Below are 20363 nucleotides of genomic sequence, written 5' to 3' on the forward strand. Positions count from 1 at the left end.
GCCGCACCCCTAGAGGGATCTTGAGGGAATGTATTAATAATGATGTATTGAGCAATTTAAACGTTTCCTCCTGGATGACAATTAAATCTCACTTCACAGGCCCGCAGTGCTCCCCATCCTAGGACCAGACCAAGTTAATAGCGCCTTCATTCATCACGGGCTATGGACCGCTTCTTGACAATTTTATTTTAAATGAGGAAAATTATATGTATTCTTCAGTCTGTTCTGTCTCAGGCCTCGTTTTAGAGTGCTATATTTTGCAAAGATGCTTCAGCTTTCTCTATGAGATTAATAACAAGATGGCAATTTTCACAGACACCATTATCTCACAGTCATTATATGAATTATCCTTTGCTTAGTGTGTTTTGCAACAGCACCCACCAGGGGCATTGCTAGGGTCTTAAAAGATCAGGGGCACAAGCCCCGAGACATATTTACCCCCCCCCCCAAAAAAAAAACAAAAAAAAAACTTTTTTTTACATATATAGCGGAGATAGCATAACTATAAAACTGGGGCTCCTATAGCTGCACCACTGGATATAATTGGATGGAAGGCTTAGATACAGTGTCCATTTGTGATACTCTCTGATAGATCCTGTATCTAAGCCTACCACAAGGCATGCTTAGATACAAGACCCCGGCAGACAGTAATCTTATACCGTATAAGATTACTGTTCTAGGGTCCTGCATCTAAGCCTAACATGGAAGGCTTAGATACAGGGTCCATGTCACACATGACACTGTCTGTTAGACCCTGTATCTAAGCCTACCACAGGGCAGGCTTAGATACACCACCCCAGCAGACCGTAACGCTACACTTACTTCTGCTTTGGCTCTGGGTGCAGCGGATGTCCCAACTTCATCTAGCGTCGTGACATCATCCGACATCATGATGCAAGAAGACGTCAGGACTTCCGCTGCGCTCGGGAAGGAAGATGGGTAAGTATGTGTCGTTACTATAGTAACAGGGGCCCGTGTATTTCATTACATAGGCCCCAGTTACTATAGTAACTTTTACAGAGGCGGTAAGGGCGGCTGCGAGCTGGTTGCAATTGTGACCGCTGCGACACGAATGTGCCAGTCACTGGGGATCCGGGTCACCGGGCCAAAGATCCAGGTCTTGGGCCCCGAAGGCCCGGTGCTAGCGACGACCCTGGTACCCACTAATGCATTTCCTATACACCTATAGAGGCTTCCTTTAAATAAGTTTACTAGTGGCTTAAAGGGGTTCTCCGCTTTGGACAATCCCTACTTGTTAGAAGGGTCCCTTGTAAATATGGAGATCACAAAGTGTCCCCATGCTTGGACCCCAGTGATCAGTTGTAATTGGTGGGGAAACCTGGCATTAAGTGTTAAATTTGTCTGTGCCATCACAGGTGGAATCAAGCATTGCACAGTACCCATTCAAATCAATGGGCTGTCTGTGTAATGCAATACAGGGCAAGTCCTCCAGAGCATGAGATGCTCTTTGTAACAGCTCTCCACTCTGGCCAAGAGATGAGGATCCTAAACTGAGTACCCCCTATATTATCTCAGAATTCCCTAATAGTAAATAGGTTTTCTAAACTAGACAACCCCTTTAAAAAAAAAATCACAAACTTTAGGCCACATTAAAGGCTTCAAGCGTCAAGCCGCAAGACGCTGCGATTCAAGTGAGGACAACGGGATTCAAGTGAGCACAACTCCTAGAGAACCCTATAGTGATCTATATTTGGTTTCTTTAACCTGGTAGGGGGCAGTAACACATACACCAAAATATGTCCGCATTATGGCCATCTGAATGTGGTTTTTAGTGGTGCTGAAGACTGCAACCCTAGACAGGCGCTATCACATTGATGAAGCACGCATCAATACTGACAGAAAACGAAAGGCACAAGTAACTCACCAGTGGACGAGCTGAACTCAATACTGAAGGCAGCAGAAGATGGCCAAATGGGCTGGATGGCAGACGAACAACACGCAAGCAATTAACAGACGAATAGACAGTGGACAAGAATTCACATCACTAACAGCAGACCGAAAACAACTGAAAGGCAAACAAACCAATGGAACTACTGATCACAGGATGCACATAAAACCACTATATAAAAACCAGATCTCTCAGAGGAACAGCAGTTCCCACAGTACAAACAAATACATACAAAAACCAGAACAAACTCACCAACTAGAATCTGGAAAGCGTTTAGCACATGCCAGAAACAATATAACCAGCATCTGAGTGATCCATGCCTGAAGTATATATAGGCCCAAGAAAAGTACTCCGCCCAAATCAACCAGGCAAAGCTAAATGGTGACCAAATTAAGATTCAGACCAAAGGCATTGCCTAGCAATGCCCAAACACAGAGATAACCAAAATCATTGATTAGCAGTCCTGCTGCTAAATGTAACAGTGGTGCTATATATTCACTGTTAAATTTCTTTGCCGTTTCATTGTTGCTGGTCCACTGTACACTCAGAAATGTGATGACGTTCTGGCCACTTTGACGATATGTGAACGCAGCAACTACTTACCCCCCCACAGTGGTGATGTGTCATCCATACGAACGTCACCACTGCTGGAATCAATTGGCCTGCCACAGTCACACAACAAGTAATAGGAAAGAAAGACACATACTCTACATGTACTGAAGACCAAAAGCGAACCTAGATACCAGTGGTACATGAGCAGTGTGGAGATTTCATAGTGAATATATGAAGAAGTTTTTTATTTTTACAATTTAAAGGGGTTGGCGAGTTTAGAAAACCCATTTTTATATACCCTATTAGGGAATTTGGAGTTAATGGAGGGGGTCCCTGTTCAGCATGCTTATCTCTTGGCAAGAGTTAAGCGGTTCCAAGGAGCGTCTCTTGCTCTGAAGGACTGTTTTATTCTACACTACACAGACAACCAATTGATATTAATGGGCATTGTGTAAACTTAATTTCACCTTTTGAGGCACTACAGTGACATTAAACACTCATTGCCAGGTTTTCCCATAGGTAACAGCTGATTGCTGGGGGTCCTAGCAGGGAGACATTTTGTGATTAGCTTATTGCCAAAGAACCCTTCTAACAAGTGGGGATTGTCCAAAGCGCACAACCTAAAAGGGGTGCAGAGGTTGTAGTTGCACCGGGCCCTGAAGCCTAGGAGGGCCTGAAAAACACTTGTGTCCCATATGAGAAAACCCATACTATAAATGAAGTGTGATAATTGAGGGACCCTGTTTCAGGTTTTGAATAGGGTCCCATGTTATGTTTTAGCCAGTAGAGGTGTATGGGGTCTTGTTGTTCTTGTTGTTTCCTATGGAGGCAGAAGGAGGTACAAATCTGACAGAGCACACAGAGTGCCTACGGCTCAGTCTCAGGAGTTCCTGTGTACTGCTGTAAGGCCTTAGATTTTTTAAACAATTTTATTCAATGGAAATCCCCTTTAAATGTAGCCTCTACACAGGGCTGTCCTTAGGGGTGTGCGACCTGTGCACAGGGCGCACCACACCAGCAGGTGGAAGGCGGCGCTGCGCTGGCTCCCTTCCAATGCTTGTTTCAGAAGCGCCCGTCCCAGTGACTCAGCAGCCGCCTTCCCGCCCGTGCTCTTCATCACTCAGTGGCGTCGCTACCGCTGTAGCAGCCTTCGCGGCTGCTAGCGGCGACACCGGGCATGAGGGCGCCCGTGCTACAGCGGTAGCGACGCCACTATAGAGGTATCTCACTGCTCTGCTATCTATTAGCGTCACTGTAGATCACTGAAGGAGCGGAATCCCCGCGTGGCCGGGGATTCCGCTCCTGGAGCGCTCTGCTTGATGTCTCTATCCATATATGGACGGTGACATCAGGGGCAACTCCTTAAGAAGAATCCCCATCCAGAGCGTGTGGCACTATCTACAAGGAGGCTGTGTGGCACTACCTACAAGGGGGCTGTATGGCACTATCTAAAAGGGGGCTGTGTGGCACTATCTACAAGGGGGCTGTGTGGCTCTATCTACCAGGGGCTGTGTGGCACTATCTACAAGGGGGCTCTGTGGCACTATCTACAAGGGGGCTGTATGGCACTATCTACAAGGGGGCTGTGTGTCTCTATCTACAAGGGGGCTGTGTGACAGTATCTACAAGGGGGCTGTGTGGCACTACCTACAAAGGGCTGTTTGGCACTATCTACAGGGGGAATTTGTGAGTGGCGGGCTGATGGTCATTTTAAAAAGAGTGGCAGGCTGAAGGTCATTTTACTGTGAGTGGCGGGCTGAAGGTCGTTTTACTGTGAGTGGGGTGCTGATGGTCATTTTACTGTGAGTAGGGAGCTGATGTTAATTTTACTGTGAGTGAGGGCTGATGGTCATTTTACTGTGAGTGGTGGGCTGATGGTCATTTTACTGTGATTGGTGGGCTGATGGTCATTTTACTGAGAGTGGTGTGCTGATGGTCATTTTACTGTGAGTGGGGGGCTGATGGTTATTTTACTGCGAGTGGGGGGGCTGATGGTTATTTTACTGTGAGTGGGGGCTGATGGTCATTTTACTGTGAGTGGCGGACTGATGGTCATTTTACTGTGAGTGGGGGCTGATGGTAATTTTTTACTGTGAGAGGTGGGCTGATAGTCATTGTACTGTGAGTGGGGGCTGATGGTCATTTTTTTTACTGTGAGTGGCGGCCTGATGGACATTTTACTGTGAGTGGCGGGTTGATGGTTATTTTACTGTGAGTGGGTAGCTGATGGTCATTTTACTGTGAGTGGCGTGCTGATGGTAATTTTACTGTGAGTGGGGGGCTAATGGTCATTTTACTGTGAGTGGGGGGCTGATGGCCATGTTACTGTGTGTGGCGGGCTGATGGTTATTTTACTGTGAGTGGGGGGGCTTATGGTCATTTAACTGTGAGTTGGGGGCTGATGTTCTTCAAGTGGTTTCCACCTCTGACCTCCAATTGAAATTAATCGAAGGCAGAAAAAAAACTTGCGGTGCTCGTTTGGTGCTTTTTTTGCCTGCATCATTTGCATTCGCTTCAACGGCTCAAAAAGAAAAAAGAACAAAAAACGCTGTCAATACAATATCTGCTTCAAAATTCTTGAAGGAATTTTTAGGCAAATTTTTTTGCCTTAAAAAAAACGCTGTATGAACATACTCTACGAGTGTAGTGCTTGTTTTTAGCCGTTTTCGGTAGTGGTGCCCTGAGGAAATTTTATTTTTCCAGTGGTGCCTCGAGTCTGAAAGGTTGGGAAACTGTCTACAAGGGGGAGGTGGGAGATTATGGCACTGTCTACAGGGAGGCTGTATGGCACAATGTACAGGGGGCACTATCTACAATGGGTGGGGGCTGTGTGTGGCAGCCAGGAGAGGGGGCATTATACTGTGTGGGGGGACATTATACTGTAACTATATAGGGGGCCAAATAGTGTGGGCATAATTAGAGGACAATATACTGTGTCCTTGAAGGCGTTATAATACATTATTAAATATTATTATTATACTGTATGGGGGGCACTAAAGGGGCATTATACTGTGTGGGTGCACTATATAGGGCATTATACTGTGGGGGGTCATTATACTTTTTTTATGGGGCATTTTTTTTAATGATGTGGGTGGGGTGCCAAAAGATAATTTTGCACGGGGTGTCATCTATCCTAAGGCCGGCCCTACCTCTACGTACGCTAAAGGAAACATATTAGTTTGCGCTATTGTACTTGCTGAACGTTGCCCCATCCTTGTTCAGGGGGCCAAATTAAAGTATGTGCTTTATGTAAATTAATCATTAAAAGGTCTTGCCCATGGCACTTTATCGCTTGAAAGAGACATAAAAATGTATATGCACTTTAAGTTGCCAACCCCACCCCCCGAACGGAGATTCAGGGCACTATTCAGAGGGTAAAACAGAAACTGATGTACTTCCTGTAGAGCATCTATTCCTGGTCTATCCTGGTGACAGATTGCCTTTAAAGGAGCATTCCCATTAATACAAGATATCCATATTTACAAGATATGCCATAAATGCATATAAATGCATAAATGGGCTTAGGACCCACACCTAATGGAAGGATAGGGGTCCTGTGACCCCAGTTCACTGATTCACCACAGCAGCTCTCCCCATAGCTTTGCTGTGGATATGCCATAAATGTATACGTTGGCAAACTATAGAGTCATTTTATTTTGTAAACCAGTGTATCTATAACATATGAGAAGATCATTTGACTGGGTTTACTGTGCTTTATAGTTTTACTATTTACATTATTTTATGTTGTTTACTCTATTCATTTCCATAGACGTTTGATAGTTCTTCTGGTAGCCATTGGAAACAGACAGCAGCAGTGGCGTAACTATAGGGGTCGCAGCAGTCACAATTGTGACCGGGCCCCGAAGCCAGGGGGGCCCGCAGCCCCCCCCCGCACCACATCAATGAAAACAATTATTATTCTTACCTTTCCTGGGTCCAGCGCTGGAGCCGCAATGTCAGCGAGCTGAGTCCTGTATCTAATCCTATCATGTGTGATACTGTCTGCTGAGTCACTGTATCTAATCCTATCATGTGTGATACTGTCTGCTGAGCCCTATATCTAATCCGATCATGTGTGATACTGTCTGCTGAGCCACTGTATCTAATCCTATCATGTGTGATACTGTCTGCTGAGACACTCAATCTAATCCTATCGTGTGATACTGTCTGCTGAGCCAATGTATGTAATCCAATCATGTGTGATACTGTCTGCTGAGCCAATGTATCTAATCCAATCATGTGTGATACTGTCTGCTGAGCCACTGTATCTAATACCATCATGTGTAATACTGTCTGCTGAGCCACTGTATCTAATCCAATCATGTGTGATACTCTTATGATGAGCAACTGTATCTAATCCCATCATGTGTTATACTGTCTGCTGAGCCACTGTATCTAATCCCATCATGTGTGATACTGTCTGCTGAGCCACTGTATCTAATCCCATCATGTGTGATACTGTCTGCTGAGCCACTGTATCTAATCCAATCATGTGTGATACTGTCTGCTGATCCACTGTATCTAATCCAATCATGTGTGATACTGTCTGCTGATCCACTGTATCTAATCCAATCATGTGTGATACTCTTCTACTGAGCAACTGTATCTAATCCCATCATGTGTAATACTGTTTGCTGAGCCACTGTATCTAATCCTATCATGTGTGATACTGTCTGCTGAGCCACTGTATCTAATTCTATCATGTGTGATACTGTCTGCTGAGCTATGTATCTTATCATATCATGTGTGATACTGTCTACTGATCCACTGTACCTAATCCAATCATGTGTGATACTCTTCTGCTGAGCCACTGTATCTAATCCCATCAGGTATGATACTGTCTGCTGAGCCACTGTATCTAATCCTATCATGTGTGATACTCTCTGCTGAGCCACTGTATCTAATCCTATCCATAGCTATAGTGCTATAGATATGCTGTCTCCTATATATACATATACATATACATACACACACACACACACACATTTTTAGGGGGGTATATGTATTTGGGGCTATTTCCCCTGATGTTTCAAGACCTTAGTGACGCCCCTGGCTGCTAGTGCTGCACCATTTGGTCACTTAGGAGACCCAGCGATTCAACTGAAAGCTGCGGGCCGTCGGCCATGAGAGGATTGGGGGGCCCAAGAAGAATTTTTGCATCGGGGCCCATGAGCCTTTAGCTACGCCCCTGGGCAGCAGTTAAGCTTTACCCAACTGTCAGACATGTGACATACCAGAATGCACTGCTCTCCAATAACTGGAAACCAGCAGAATTCTGCATGCAGCTTTAGACCTGATTGGAAAAGAAAACATTATGTGACTGACAATCAGTGCAAGATGACAAAGCAATATATTAGCAAAATGACTAAACATTTTATTTACATTTTTGCTGTGAGATGTTGAATTGTTGTGAAGTTCGACTTATCAGTCATGAATATCTTTGTCATATGTCTTCACTGTAGATAAAAAAGTTGATTATTAAGTGGAAATCCGCAGAACTAGGTCGTAATAACCCCATTGTTATAGTGTTTACCCAAGCAATTCCTAAAATTGCATCAAGAAATCCAGAAACTCTAGAACAGCTTAATTCTAGGAAGGCCCCACAATGAACATTTTATTTTATAAATTGCACTGTGTTATTTGGAAAGTGGTCAATTTAGCGATTGTCACAGTGTCCTTATCTTGTATGTACACTGGCAGAACACCTTGGCTGCATGTAAATCTTTCATTCCCTCCCTCAGGGTCATTGTTCTTGAAACAGTAGTTCCAGCAGAAAGTATTACTGTAGGAAGCATTTACAATGCACTTCGAAGGGAAGAACAATGGTTCTTATTTATTGGTTTTTACTGTTTATTCTTGCACATACTTGTTTGTAACAAGAGTGTAATAAGCTGTTAAAGAGGTTGCCTGATTTTAGACAAAAGGGTCTGCCTTTTTTTATTTTATTTTTTTTAAACAGCGCCACACTTGTTTACAGGCTGAATCTGGAATTACAGCTCAGTCCCATTCAAATGAATAGAGCTGAGCTGCAATACCGCACACAGTCCATGGTCACGAGTGGTAATGTTTCTGGGGAAAAAAAAACTAGAAACTGTTTTTCTAATCGCAGGCAACTCCTGTCCCAGTCCTTTCTACATTGGGTTTTGGAGTACAGCACATTCCTAATTCTGTTTGGTAATATATGGGATTTAATTATTAGACAGCCTTATATCGATGTGAAGAATGTTACATCATAATGGGTCAATCATTTGCCCAGATCTCATGACTTTGGCATAATATGGCATGATGTCATGTTGACTTATCTCAGCGAGTTATTATGGAAAACAAAAAGTTTAATTGACAGTCACTCAGCTTTACAGGTAAAGGTTGCTGACAGCCCGCACACATGATCAGGGATAGGTATACAAGGTGTGTGATGGTTAAGATGCATTGGTGCTAATAAATCTGGTACTAGTCTGCGGATCCTTATTTGTATGGTGTCTCCTTATTACAAGAAATGGATTGTGTCTCAATGATATTTGTTAAAACTGACCAAATATGACCTAAAACTTCTGTATGACCCGACAATTCAAAAATTTACAGCACATATCAAAGAATGTAAACACTACCAGTATGTTCGTGATACTACTGACTTCAAAGAGGGCAGAGTGTTTGATTTTGGTCCTAAATCTAGTGGTTATCAGGAGATTGATACTGAACTATCTTCCTCTGAGCCGGATGTATCTGATTCGGATACCCAGAGATATCCCTTGAGAACGGCCCGCAACAACAGGCCCCAGTGTAGAATTCAATCATGCCCCGCACAAAGAGGGAGAAATAGAGGACGAGTACCCAATAGAGAAGGTTTTTTAGGCAGAAACCATCCAATCTCAGATTATCTTCTGAGGGACCAAAGGGTTGTTTAACCAGTGGTACCCCCAGTCATGATGATCAGATGCAGATTATTAATCTCTCTGCCAGACAATTTACTATTGAAGAGACAAAGGTACTGAGTAAGGGTTTGTCTTTTGTTCCTACGAACAGGTTTAACCTTTTTTCATTGGTTAAAGACCTTAACTTGTTCATTAGGAAATTGAAATGCAAGAAGTTCTTCAAGACGCATTACAAGCGTCAATGTGTGGAATTGGGTATCCTGGAGGAGGACCTTCCTTATGTCAGAATGCTTGGGGAGTTATGGGATGAGGGCCAGAGGGACCTAGGTGAGGGGCCTTTCACAGACTTGAAATTACCTTCAACTAAGAATCCACCCCTCAATGATAATACTTTGTTGGATGTTTTTTTCAAAGTGGTCACCGATCAACTTGGTAAATTGGAGTCCAACAAACATCCTGGTCACAATTTATCATGGAGGGAAGTGTTGGCTCTTCAGACCTTGGAGAATGACTCTGAAATAGTAATCAAACCCTCCGACAAGGGGGGGAATGTGGTTATTCTTGATTGTAGTCATTATATAACCATATGTATGAACATCCTTAGGGACAAGTTGTGTTATCATGTTTTGGTCGACAATCCTACGCCTAAATTCTTAGCTGACCTTAAAATTATTTTGATTGAGGCCAAGCATGCTAAGATTATTGATGATCGGGAATTTGCCTTTATTTTGGTGAATTGTCCGCAAGTGGCTACCTTCTACAGTCTCCCGTAGGTCCACAAAGGACTCTATCCTCTCAAAGGTCCTCCAATTGTCTCTGGCATTGGGAGTATTTCCCAGAATGCAAGTATCTATGTCGATAGGATTCTCAGACCTTATGTTATAGCACTTCCGTCGTATATGAGAGATACGATGGAGGTGTTGAGGAAACTTGAGGGTATCAGAGTTGAACCTAATGTTCTCCTTGCTAGTTTGGATGTGGAGGCACTCTACAGTTCCATTCCTCACACATTGGGATGTCAAGCTGACGAATATTTCCTCCAGGATAGAGGAACCCAGTTCCATGCACATAACCAATTCGTATTGAAATTACTTTGGTTTGTTTTGGAGCATAACTTTTTCCTTTTTGATCACAAGATCTTCCTCCAGCTCAGAGGAGTCTCTATCTGGGCTGGTGGGAGAAGGAGTTTGTGTTTGGTGACCAAATGGAGAAGTATACGTCGTGCATTGAGCTATGGCTTAGGTTTATTGATGACGTGCTTATCCTTTGGTCTGGAACAACTGTGGAGTTCAACGAGTTTGTATTCATTCTTAATATCAATGAGTTGGGCCTCTTTTTTTACATCAGAAATCCAGGAGAGAAATATCACCTTCCTGGATATCAAGATTGAGAAAACGGATCTTGGCTATATACGAACAGAATTGTTCAGAAAAAACACTGCAACCAACAACTTGCTTAGTTGGGATCCTATACCCCTCAAGACTGGTATAATAAGGGTCAATACATTAGAGTCAGACGCAATTGTACCACAGTATCTGATTTTAAGACCTCAGCAAAAGGCTTGAGAAATAGATTCGAACGGAGAGGTTATCCTAGTGATGTACTTAAAATAGCATATCAACATGCTTTGGGGGCGAATAGAGAATCCTTGCTAAACCCCAAAATACATCCAGTACAAGATGAGACTATTAGAGTGATAGGCACCTACGATGCTGCACATCAGGATGTTAGGAGGATACTCACTTTATATTGGGATATCCTTAAAGCGGATCCGGATGTAGGTAGCCTTGTTGGTGATAGGCCACAGATTACCTTTAAAAGAGGTCGCAACATCAAAGACAGATTAGTGCATAGCCATCTGGAGGTGGTAAAAAGTAGTACTTGGCTATCATCAAATCTGAAAGGTACGTTTTGCTGTGGTAGATGCAAAGCATGTATCTCTATGTGGAACATCAGAACCTTTAAGAGTACAACCACAGGTGAAGTTTTTGACACGAGATCCTTTATCAATTGTTCGACAAAAGGGGTGTTATACCTGATAACCTGCGCATGTGGTGTACAGTATGTCGGAAAGACTAAGAGAGAGTTCAGGCGGAGAGTTAGGGATCACATTTGTGATATCAACAGGAAGGAAGATACGTCAGTTTCCAGACATGTGTGGGAATGCCATTCAGGGGATCCTATGGTTCCCAAACTTCAGGGGATGGAACACATTGAACCACCTGTTAGAGGCGGTGATTGGGACAGGAGAATTCTACAGAAGGAGGCACAGTGGATCTTTGGGATGAAAAACGTCAGTCCACTGGGGCTCAATGAACACCTATCATTTCTTCCCTTTTTATAATCCAGGCTCGGCCCCATTTAAATAGGCTCAGACTGCAGTCTAATGCCACCCCCAGACGAAGGCATTTGCGCCGAAACGCAAAAAATGTTCTCTTTTGAAGGGTAAATATACATTTAAACTTGTAATTCGTGATTATTTCGTAGATACCCAGCCGAGTTTCCTTTTTTAACTGTTGGTCTATGGATTTTTCATTTTTACTATTGTATTGTATCCTGTATGTTAATAAAGCATTTTTCTATTTTTGTTAATTTTCTTGTTTCTCAGCATCCATTTTTTCTCGGTTTAAGATTAGGCCTTAGTCACACGAACGTGTTATACGTCCGCGTGACGGCCATTAAAACAAAGGCCATCACACGTAATTCAATGGGGCCGTTCACACGGCCGTTGTTTCAACGGACCGTGAGAAGGGTCCGTGAGAAAATAGGACATATTTTTTGCGCTTCACGCATCTCTTCCATAGACTCTAGTTATGGTAAATGCGTGATAACTCGTCCCGCAGCACAGAGCACGGATGCACCTCGGATGTGAAAAACGTCAGTTTTTCACATCCGAGATGCGCAACGCTCGTGTGAATCTAGCCTAAGTAATGCAATACATATTTAAAAAGACTAACTTTTTTATGTAGATTTAATCTATATGTAAACTGTAACAAGGTTGATATAGCTTCACCCTTTAATAAGTTTGCTTATAATTTAATCTTCAATAAGAATGCTTAATTGTGATGTTTAAATAGTAACTACTATTTCTTCACCTTCAAGTGTAGCTAAACGTTTGACAAACTTCTGACATGTCATAGTGACATGTCAGAAGATTGGATTGGTGGGGGTCCGAGCACTGAGACGCCCACCAATAGCTAGAACGAAGCAGCTGAAGTTCTCGTGTGAGTGCTCAGCTGCTTCGGGTCTGTTCGGCTTTTTCCGGAAAGCCGATGTATCGGAGTACGGGCTCACAGACTTTCTATTGAGTCCGTACACCGATACATTTATTTCTGGAAAAAGCCGAATAGACACGAAGCGGCTGAGCGCTCACACGAGAACTTCAGCTGCTTCGTTTTAGCGATTGGTGGGGGTCTCAGTGTTCGGACCCCCACCAATCCAAACGTCTGATATGTCACTATGACATGTCAGAAGTTTGTCAAACGTTTAGCTACAATTTAATCATAAATTTATGTTTTTACATATTATTTCAACCTTTCCTGATATATAACAGTATCCTGATTCCTTTCAGCAAGCTGCTAGACAAATTTTTTTTAATTAGTTGTGGCAAAGACTTATTAAAATCTGTGTAAACCTTTGAATGGCATTTTTTTTTTTAAATAAACAGGTCAGTCAGTGTGAATAGTTTTATTATTAAAAAATGTATTATTTTTACTTTTTGAGATACAGCTGCTCTGTATCCTGTATACAGAGCAGCCGTATCTAACGCGGAGACCTGTATACGACAGGTCAGTGGGACTGACGGGTTCAGTGTCAGCTGGTCCTGCGTGTCTCTGACACACAGGATCCACCTGTAATTGATCAAATCTAAGTTATGAACTTAGATGTGATGAATAATAGGTGGACCCTGCATGTCAGAGACACGCAGGACCCACTTTCACTGAACCCCTCAATCAGGAGCAGGAATTAGCGAACAATACAGCTGCTCTGTATAGAGAATACAAAGCAGCTGTATCTCAAAAAGTAAAAATAATTTATAATAAAAACTAATCATAAATTTGCACCCATGCTGACTGACCTGTTTATTAAAAAAAAAAAAAAAAAAAATGCCATTCAAAAGGTTTACATAGCCTTTATAGATTCCTTCTACGGTACTTGAGAAGTTTGGGGAATTTTAATGTGTTGTTAATCATCAGACTTTTTTGTGTGTATTGCACCTTCTTCCTATCACATCTATAATCCAAATTCTTTTAAAATCGTATTCCAAACAGAATGGGAGTACAATACATTTTGACATGTCAATTGCACAAGTTAATGTATTAGGATACTTGTAGGCACTAGATAAAAAATATTTGTCACTCAAAAAATGTACTTGATACTCAGAATGTAAAATATGTCAAGTGCCACTCTGTAGGGTAAAATAAGGGGACATGCTATAGTAAATACATGTAGTCGTGGCTGTACTATCAGATTAAAATACATCCTGAAGCTGCCCATACACTTGAGATAGCTGTTTGCAGCTATTCCTCCTGACTCCTGCATACAGGGCTGCCATCAGGAATTTCAGGGCCCCTACCGTGGCACCGCCCGTTAACGATACTCCGTCCAGCACCATATCACTCTCTTTGTGTGATACATAACTAATAATTTTTATTTGGTCGAAAGATTTTGAAGCCTGCCACCACGACAAGGTAGACTCTTTTGGCAGGGCCCTACTCTACTCTAATGTAAAAATATAAAGACTTTATTCCTTTTTCTGCAGATTTAATGACTATAATACTTAAAGCTATTTCTCAGCCCCTAAAAATTGATGGCCTATCGTCTTTCTGAATGGGTCATATAAATATGTCGACGAACTTATACACTGTGGTTGTAAACTCACATACAGAGACCGACATCGTTGCTCGGACCTGGAAGCAGATGAAGCACTAAAGCGATATCTCGCAGCCGCGCTGCACAAATTCCCAGGTTATTTCCCCGACAGTGGAAGTGCTTCGTCTGCTTCATATTTATATGACCCATTCAGAAAGGTTAAGCCAGGCAACCTGATGTGGGCTTTGTCAATAATAAAAATAAAAATAAATAAATAAAAAAACAAAAATTACAAATACAAAAAACACTATTCAAACCCTATTGAGTACTCCCTCTTTAGTCCTGGTGATACAAACACAGAAGGGTGCCTAGAATCACTGGGAATCGATAATACAAAATTTACAAAAATTACTCATGTAGAAATAATATGAGTAAAATAAAAAGAAATAAAAAATTATAAAATAAATAAATTTTGAATATAAATGAAATAAATACTATTTAAGGTAATTTTCCAGATCAATTAAAGGGGACATTGCATTGGAATTTCTTTCCCTACTAAATTGTCGGTATCAATACTAATAATTGAAGGCGACCTTAACACAAACATAATAACAGTCTTGCCCCCCTCTCTTTCTTCTCCCCTACCCAATATTTCGAAATGAAGGGGAAGCAGCGCTGCACTCCCTTCAAAACAGCTGATCGGTGGGGGACTTGATATTTGGACCCCGACCCATCAGCTATTAATGGCCTATCCGGAGGATCAGTGCACCTGTCACTATATCATACTGCCCGCAGTTTGGGAAACATTAACAGGCCGACAGGTTCACATAAACAAAATAGAAGATACAGGATTTGTTTTGGTACAATCTTAAAACCCCATCTATGATCAAAAATAGATACATAAGAGCAAAGGAGAAAAAGGTTGTTAAAACAGTGGCATAACAATTGCGGTCACAGGGGGGTGGGTCGACCTGGAATGGACGAGCCCCACTTAAAACTGGAAGTGTTAGGCCTCATGCACACTTCAGTTTTTTCCTTCAGGGTGCTATCCGTTTTTGTCACTGATAGCACCCTGAACCCATTCATTTAAATGGGGCCATGCACACTTCAGTTTTTTTTGACGGTCGCGTTGCTCCTTTCCGATCCAAAGAAGAGTATGTCCTACTTTGGTCCGGGATTCCGTGACCGTGAGGCCAATGCAAGTCAATGGGGCCGTCAAAAAAACTGAAGGCACACGGAAGGCAACCGTGTGCCGTCCATGTGTGACGGAGCCGTTGCCTAGCAACCGCTGGGCGGGCAGAGAAACATCAGAAAAATATTACACTAATCGGCAGCCACTTGTCTCTATCAATAATTGATAGAGAAAAGAGGCTGCTGATTAAAAATAAAAAGCATTTCATACGTACCCGGTCGTTGTCTTGGTGACGAGTCCCTCTTCTTCCTCCAGTCCGACCTTCTTTTGTGACGCGGCAGCCTGTGATTGGCTGCAGAGGCCGCTGCAGCCTGTGATTGGCTGCAGAGGCCGCGGCAGAACGTATTATTTTTTTTTATTACATTAAAGTTGTATTTTCCGCCTATTTGGATTGGTGGAGGATGGGATGTATCCTAATCCAACACGTACGTGCCTTCGGGAGACGTTATTTATGGCTAGGAAGGCTATCGCTATTAGGTGGATGAATCCTCGTACCCCTACTAAATCTATGTGGATAGAACTGATTAATTCTATGATACCTTATGAACGAATTGTTTATGTTAATAGAAGATGCCCTGATAAATTTCATCGGGTGTGGGATCAATGGTGTAACTCTGAGCTCACATCCTACTCCAACAATGCTTTATCTAGGGCTCTTAGAGCAGTCCCCACTCAAGGTGTGTTGTAAAAAAGGGGGGAAGAGGTTACCTCTCCTATCTGCTTGGGTAATGTATAGTTTAAGATGGGATGAGACATTATAGTGCAAAATGTATTCCTACAGGTAACAAGTATAAACGACTAAAATTAAACCCCACATGGCTTACACCTTCTGTGAAAGGGGCAATACATGACAAAAAAAGGGCATTTAAAAAATACAAATCTGAGGGTACAGCTGTAGCCTTTGTAAAATATAAAGAGCTTAATAAAATCTGTAAAAATGTAATAAAATCAGCAAAAATACAAAATGAAAGGCAGGTGGCCAAGGATAGTAAAACAAATCCTAAAAAATTCTTCAAGCATATAAATGCAAAAAAGCCAAGGTCTGAACATGTAGGACCCCTAGATAATGGTAATGGGGAGTTGGTCACAGGGGATCAAGAGAAGGCAGAGTTACTAAATGGGTTCTTCCGCTCTGTATATACAACAGAAGAAGGAGCAGCTGATGTAGCCGGTGCCAGTGCTGTTAATATATCAGTTGATATACTGAATTGGATGAATGTAGATATGGTCCAAGCTAAATTAAATAAAATAAATGTACACAAGGCCCCGGGACCAGATGGGTTACACCCTAGAGTTCTTAAAGAGCTTAGTCCAGTTATTTCTGTCCCCCTCTTCATAATATTTAGAGAGTCTCTCATGAGTGGCATAGTGCCAAGGGACTGGCGCAGGGCAAATGTGGTGCCTATTTTCAAAAAGGGCACTAGGTCTTCGCCGGGTAATTATAGACCAGTAAGCTTAACATCAATTGTGGGGAAAATGTTTGAGGGGCTATTGAGGGACTATATACAGAATTATGTGACAATAAATAGTATTATAAGTGACAGCCAGCACGGTTTTACAAAGGACAGAAGCTGTCAAACCAACTTGATTTGTTTTTATGAAGAGGTAAGCAGAAGCCTAGACAGAGGGGCCGCTGTGGATATAGTGTTTTTGGACTTTGCAAAGGCATTTGACACTGTCCCTCATAGACATCTAATGGGTAAATTAAGGACTATAGGCTTAGAAAGTATAGTTTGTAATTGGATTGAGAATTGGCTCAAGGACCGTATCCAGAGAGTTGTGGTCAATGATTCCTACTCTGAATGGTCCCCAGTTATAAGTGGTGTACCCCAGGGTTCAGTGCTGGGACCACTATTATTCAACTTATTTATTAATGATATAGAGGATGGGATTAATAGCACTATTTTGATTTTTGCAGATGACACCAAGCTATGTAATATAGTTCAGACTATGGAAGATGTTCATGAATTACAGGCAGATTTAAACAAACTAAGTGTTTGGGCGTCCACTTGGCAAATGAAGTTTAATGTAGATAAATGTAAAGTTATGCATCTGGGTACGAAAAACCTGCAAGCATCATATGTCCTAGGGGGAGCTACACTGGGGGAGTCAATTGTTGAGAAGGATCTGGGTGTACTTGTAAAACATAAACTAAATTTCAGCATGCAGTGTCAATCAGCTGCTTCAAAGGCCAGCAAAATATTGTCGTGTATCAAAAGAGGCATGGACTCGCGGGACAGGGAGGTAATATTACCACTTTACAAAGCATTAGTGAGGCCTCATCTAGAATATGCAGTCCAGTTCTGGGCTCCAGTTCATAGAAAGGATGCCCTGGAGTTGGAAAAAATACAAAGAAGAGCAACGAAGCTAATTAGGGGCTTGGAGAATCTAAGTTATGAGGAAAGATTAAAAGAACTAAACCTATTTAGCCTTGAGAAAAGACGACTAAGGGGGGACATGATTAACTTATATAAATATATGAATGGCGCATACAAAAAATATGGTGAAATCCTGTTCCATGTAAAACCCCCTCAAAAAACAAGGGGGCACTCCCTCCGTCTGGAGAAAAAAAGGTTCAACCTGCAGAGGCGACAAGCCTTCTTTACTGTGAGAACTGTGAATCTATGGAATAGCCTACCGCAGGAGCTGGTCGCAGCAGGGACAGGAGATGGCTTTATAAAAGGCTTAGATAATTTCCTAGAACAAAAAAATATTAACTGCTATGTGTAGAAATTTTTTACTTCCCCTTTCCCGTCCCTTGGTTGAACTTGATGGACATGTGTCTTTTTTCAACCGTACAAACTATGTAACTATAGATACCTTAGGTCGCTTAGATGGAATCGGGATTTGCGGGTTCTCTGTCTTCTGCATATGGTGATATATTATTGCTTCTAAGAAAATATGGAACATCGTGCACTATGAACGATTGTGAAAGGTTTATATACTATGTTTTAGTTTGATTCATGTTTAAATTTGAGATTGATTGTAATGCCATGCATTGCTGACATGATATTGTAACACGCACTTTTGTATTAATGTTGGGCATGTCCGCTGTGCGGGGGCCCAGAAATGTATTTTATCATGGTGTTTATCTCCTTCAATAAAACGAGTTTAAAAAAAAAAAAAGTTGTATTTTCCGCGCGCCGAGCATGGTACAGTCCAGGGTGCTGAAAGAGTTACCGCCGATCAGTGCAGCCCATTAACTCTTTCAGCACCCTGGACAGTACCATGCTCGGCGCACGGAAACGGAAACGGAAACACGGAGTGCACACGGGAGTGTACACGGAAACCACACGGCTGCTAAAACGGGTTCACGGACCCGTCAAAAGCGGCCGTTAAAACGGTGACGTAAGTGTGCACGAGGCCTTAGGACGGTGTATGCTACGTCTCATATCATTTACTAATGCTGCCCGGCCGAATGTGGCAGTGGGCATGAAGGCAAGAAGAGCGAGTAGTGGGGAGTACATTTTTTTATATTTTTATGTTGGTTCTGGGGTCCATGCTTAAAGTGGACGAGGCTATTCAAAAGTGTGGCGTGTGGCGTGTGTAAATATTATTCTAGTTCTATATGTAACCCATTTATTCATTTTACACTTACCTTTGCAGTCTTCTCTTCTCTTCAGCAGGGGGGCATCGAGCTCACAAGTGCTTACCACACACTGAAGCTGAGCCACTCCCTCTGCCCTATCCAGACACAGCAGTTGGCGTCGCTGGGATTGCTCTTCACTGCTTTGGACCTTTAGCAATAATAAAAACTATTAAATGAAAGAAAAAATAAATATATATACATTTTGTAAAGAGCTTCGTCATTAGTTCTACAGAGTTTTAAACTTTAGGGTTAACGCTTATGACGTTGAGCGTGACATCAAGATGTGCTAGATTGCAGCATGAGACTGCTCAGCAACGTAAATACACCCCAGCCAGACGCACACTGGAGCTGCTGCTTACTGGTTAAAAAGCAACCATTCAGTCCAAAAAAAACAACAAATTAACCCCTTAGTGACCACTAATACGCCTTTTTACGTCGGTCACTAATGGGCTTTAGGCTAGGCTGACGCCTTTTCACGTCAGCCTAGTCTAAGTCCTGCACGGGTCTCCCGTGCAGGCTGGTGCTGGGGCTCTGCTGTCTGATGACAGCTGAGCTCCTGCTCCAACGCCCGCGATCGAAGTAAACTTCGATCGCGGCCGTTTAACCCGTTAAATGCCGCCGTCAATAGCGACCGCGGCATTTAACTTTGTTTACAGAGGGAGTGAGCTCCCTCTGTCACCCATCGGCGGCCCGCAAATGCAATCGCGGGTCTCCGATGGGGTGTCATGGCAGCCGGGGGCCTGATAAAAGCCCCCAGGTATGCCCTGGACATATGCCTGTTAGGACGCGCCGGAGGCACGTCCTAACAGATTGCCTGTCAGATTTACACTGACAGGCAATAATGCTCTGGTATACGAAGTATACCAGAGCATTATAGCAGCGATCGGAATATCGCACAGTAAAGTCCCCTAGTGGGACTAATAAAATCAGTCATCAAAGTGAAATAAAGATTATTAATAAAAAGTACAGTAAAAAAATAAATAAAACCATTTTTTTCCATAAAAAGTGGTTTTATTTAGTAAAAAAAAAGGTACACATATGTGGTATCGCTGCGACCGTAATGACTCCATTAATAAAGTTAATATGTAATTTAAACCGCAAAGTGAACACCGTAAAAAAAAAACGCAAAAAACCATGGCGAAATTGCAATTTTTTTCCATTGCCCCCCCAAAAAAGTCACAATAAAAATGAATCAATAAGTCCTATGCACCCCAAAATAGTACCATTCAAAACTACGTCTTGTCCCGCAGAAAACAAGCCCAAAAAATCACTACATTGATGGAAAAATAAAAAAGTTACGGCTCTTGGAAAGCGACGATGCAAAAACAAATAATTTTAGTTCAAAAGTGTTTTTATTGTGCAAAAGTCGTAAAACATAAAAAAACCTCTACATATGTGGTTTCGCCGTAATCGTACCGACCCATAGAATAAAGGTAA

The 20363-nt window shown here is 42.4% G+C and overlaps 1 long non-coding RNA gene across 1 annotated transcript in view; it reads left to right on the forward strand.

Moving 5' to 3' along the window:
- LOC142742087 (uncharacterized) overlaps positions 1 to 19047 on the forward strand; it is a 57838-nt gene extending 38791 nt beyond the window's left edge. Inside the window, exon 3 of the long non-coding RNA XR_012881287.1 lies at positions 18961 to 19047. This is a non-coding gene — a long non-coding RNA (uncharacterized LOC142742087). The remainder of the gene's footprint in view (positions 1 to 18960) is intronic.
- Positions 19048 to 20363: the final 1316 nt, after the last annotated feature.

Source organism: Rhinoderma darwinii, chromosome 2 (assembly GCF_050947455.1).
Source record: "Rhinoderma darwinii isolate aRhiDar2 chromosome 2, aRhiDar2.hap1, whole genome shotgun sequence".
NCBI classification, from domain to species: domain Eukaryota; kingdom Metazoa; phylum Chordata; class Amphibia; order Anura; family Rhinodermatidae; genus Rhinoderma; species Rhinoderma darwinii.